A 3,647-nucleotide genomic window follows, 5' to 3' on the forward strand; every position below is an offset into this window, starting at 1 on the left:
TAAATAATGTACTGTTCTAGGGGTGCCTGGCTGGATCCATCGGTTAAACATCAGACTCTCAATTTCAGCTCAGGTAATTACCTCAGGGTATGTAAGATCCAGCCCCACCTACGGCTCTGTTCTCAGCAGAGAGTCTGCTTGAGATTCTCTCTCCCTCTGCCCCTCCCCCCACTCGCACTCTCTCTGTATAAAAAATTAATTAATTTTTAAAAATGTACCATTCTAATGTTTAAGTAGTGTTCATATATTTTCATGTTAATATCTGCATCAAAAACTTCATCTGTTTTTAATGCATTATTTTATATATTTCAAATATTAAAAAATAAAACTTGTTAAAATCTACTGTACTCATTTTAAAATGATGCTTAGCTTCAAAAGAGCTGATTAAGTTTTCCCCCAGCATCATTTTCTGCAATCAAAATGGATCAATGTCATCTACCTTCTGTAACCCTTCCAGTTTTTCTGTTCTTCACTGAACCAACCTCATGCTATTATCATTCCCTTTATGGTATAGGCCATAAAAAATAGAAGTTGCATTTAAGTAGGTGTTGCACATTTGGGGAGGATTACTTTCTAAATGTTTCATGTTATTTCACTGTTAATATATCCCCAAACCAAGTGAGTAGTTTGGATAGGAGTACTCTTGCTGACTCATTTTAAGCATATAGTCAAAGCAATAATGTCTAGTAATTTATTTCCCATATGTATAACTTACTTTTATCACATTATTTAGTACAGAGTATTTATTCTATCTTTTGGGGATCAGAGAGCTAATTTGTGAAAATCACCTTGAATCACATGTCTATTTCCAAAGTGACTATGAACTTTATTCAAATTTGAGTAGGTCTACCTGAACCAAACTATCTGACCAATATAGAGCAAAGAAAGCATCTGGAATTGTAGGTTCTAGTCTTAATTCTGCCGCTAAGAGCAGATTCTTATTCAAATTAATCTCATACTCCAAATCTCAGTGTTGTCATGTGTCAGTAGAAATGTTGGTAGACTTTTCCCTTAGGTAAACTACTTAATTCTACTTCTAAAATAACAAAGTGCTTCATGAGTTTTTTGTAAAAATGAAAAGAAATCATCTTTACAAGATACAAAGAATTAGTGTTTGATACTTAGAAATTATTAGCAGGATTGATGCTAAATATTTGGGACAGTCTCCTTCCAAATGCATTCCCTGCACTGTCATGTATCCATTACTATTCTCCTCTTAATTTTGAATTCTAAAAATCACACACACATATTCATTAAAATAAGAATACATGATAATGAAAAAATTTCTTTTCTTTCTTTTTTAAAAATTCTGATCAAAACTAATTTTAATTTTTTATCTTCACACTTAAAAAGTTATCTGATGGCCACCAGTTTCCCAATCCTAGCATTGGTTACTAGTCTTACAAAGCTTAAGATAAATTCTTCTCATTTACCTAATGCTCAATTTCTACCAGTTTTAATATAGACCAGCATAAATACCATTACTGAATGCTTTGTATGAAATCCATTATTCTACAGATCCCATGTAGTTGTGGGATAAAACCAGAAGCCTCCACCTTTTATGTGAACTTCAGTGGTACTGTGAAGACCAAGGTACTTTTGCTTTGGTTAAGCAGGATTTCTTTTCCTTTGTAAGAGAACCCTCTTGCAACAGGTTTAATCAATTCCCCTAAAAATGTTGGCATTCTTTCAAACTATTCTTCCAGAAGCAGCAGTTATATAAATAGAATATTGGATTCAACCTAAAAATGTGGGCCCTAGTTAAAACATTTTTCTGCATATGAACATGATAAAAGATTAAGATATTCTTCACATTTCCAAACAAAATCCAATTTAAAAAACTTGTTCTTACCGAACTTCTAAAAACAGCCATTTGAGAGTAAACCAGTAGAGCATTATATTGCCCCAATGAAGCTGTAGGTTTCATTACATGCACCAACAAATCTACATGGCTAACTTCTGCATTCCACTTTTGTACAATTTATGTTGTACCTATTATACCAAACAGCATTTTAAACACTGACACATAAACTCCCTAATAAGATAAAGCAAAGACAAAAGCATTTATCTTATTAGAAACAAGATACACCATCACTTATAGTCTTCAAACATGATTACAGTTTAACTTTCATAATTTGACAATGCATTCATGGAACAATCTGTAGACAACTCATTTTAACAGACAAAATTAAAGAACACTTTTAAGCAGATATGACTGTCCTAAATTATTTATTAGGTAAGGATTTTACAGACATTACTTATACCAGCAGAAATGGTAGAGTTAGAAAGTATTGTGTCTTCTCCATGCTGCATAGTGAGAACCACCGATAGTGTGGTGAACTTGTGACCCCAACACCACAGCACCCACAGCCTGCAGATGTGAGCCCTCATATCTCCCTGTGCTTGTGGACCGGTCTGGTGTCCACTGGTGTCAGGATTTCTTCTGAAAGTTTTATGGAATGCATTGGGGAGGATAATCTCAAAGGATTTGTACATGGAACCTTCACCAACACAGTAAGAATTCAAGACTCTCAGAGCCCCACAGTGGCATCTAGCAACTGCAACAGACCAAAGGCTTTGGGCAAGCTTTAGCTGGTTAATACCATGATGGACAGGCACCCATAGGTAGCACCCTTAGAGCTGGGCATTTGTGGCTACAACATTGCACACGAATCCAATATATGACATAACCTTGACTGGTCTAGCACCCCAGTCTGCAGGCTTTATTGGGCTAGGATGGGCCAGGGGTTCTGTGAAGCAGAGAGAGCTGGTGGTACTGCCAACAACACATCCATTGAGCTAATGGCAGCTACAAGACAGAAAGGAAAGGGTTAAAAGCTAGTTTTCTTTTCAAAAGAAAGCACATAATCAACAGGATGTGTGGGAGAATGAGAGAACTGATAGAGAACAGTTATATGAAATATAGGAGATGTCCTTTGAGGATCTCAAATTCTGGCATTATTCTTGATGAAGATGAGGTAGAGAGAGGGAAATAGGAATCTCAGTTTAGTCTTGTGATCCAGAGCAGAAAAAAAAAAAAAAAAAGTGCTTTTCTTCCTATGGAATAGCCAGAGGAATGTAGCAATAATTATAGCAAAGCCTCCCCTTTCATGTGATGCCAGCAAAACTGAATAAGAGGTGTTGGTTAATGGGCCTGAGCCTCACTCCAGTCTCTTTCACAAAAAATGGTAAATAGAGAAATATAATAATGCTAGGGAGGGGGGCTGGCAGGCATACAAAGGCCTAGGTAGGGAGAAAGAGTCGGAGTAGTTGTATCTGACAGTTCAAGGCCATGGTAGGACTATGAACAATAGCGCATGCCAGTGTAAGATGGTAAGGGCCAACTGAAGGAAAGTATACCGTAATCAATTATAGAAAACACCAGAGGGTGGCAGTGAGCCAGACGTACCTTCCTTCATCGTGCCATGTACATATACATAGATATCACTCTGGGAGATGTGAGATATAAAGAATTTGATTTCAGTGAGTCATCATTTCCTCAAAAAGAATAAGTTTTCAACTAACAGGCTGGGTTATATTTACCATTAAGACTAAGACTCCCTGTATAAAGAAGAAACAGGAAGAGATTTGCTAAGTAAATTTCTACTTACCAATGGAGAATAAAGCATTTTTAAAAGATATGTTTA

General features: G+C 36.2%; 1 pseudogene; it reads right to left on the reverse strand.

Annotated features, from left to right (window-relative positions):
• Nucleotides 1-2,281: 2,281 nt before the first annotated feature.
• LOC125097353 (60S ribosomal protein L15-like) lies at nt 2,282-2,791 on the reverse strand (annotated as a pseudogene).
• Nucleotides 2,792-3,647: the final 856 nt, after the last annotated feature.

The sequence above is a fragment of the Lutra lutra genome, chromosome 4 (genome assembly GCF_902655055.1).
Source record: "Lutra lutra chromosome 4, mLutLut1.2, whole genome shotgun sequence".
NCBI classification, from domain to species: Eukaryota; Metazoa; Chordata; class Mammalia; order Carnivora; family Mustelidae; genus Lutra; species Lutra lutra.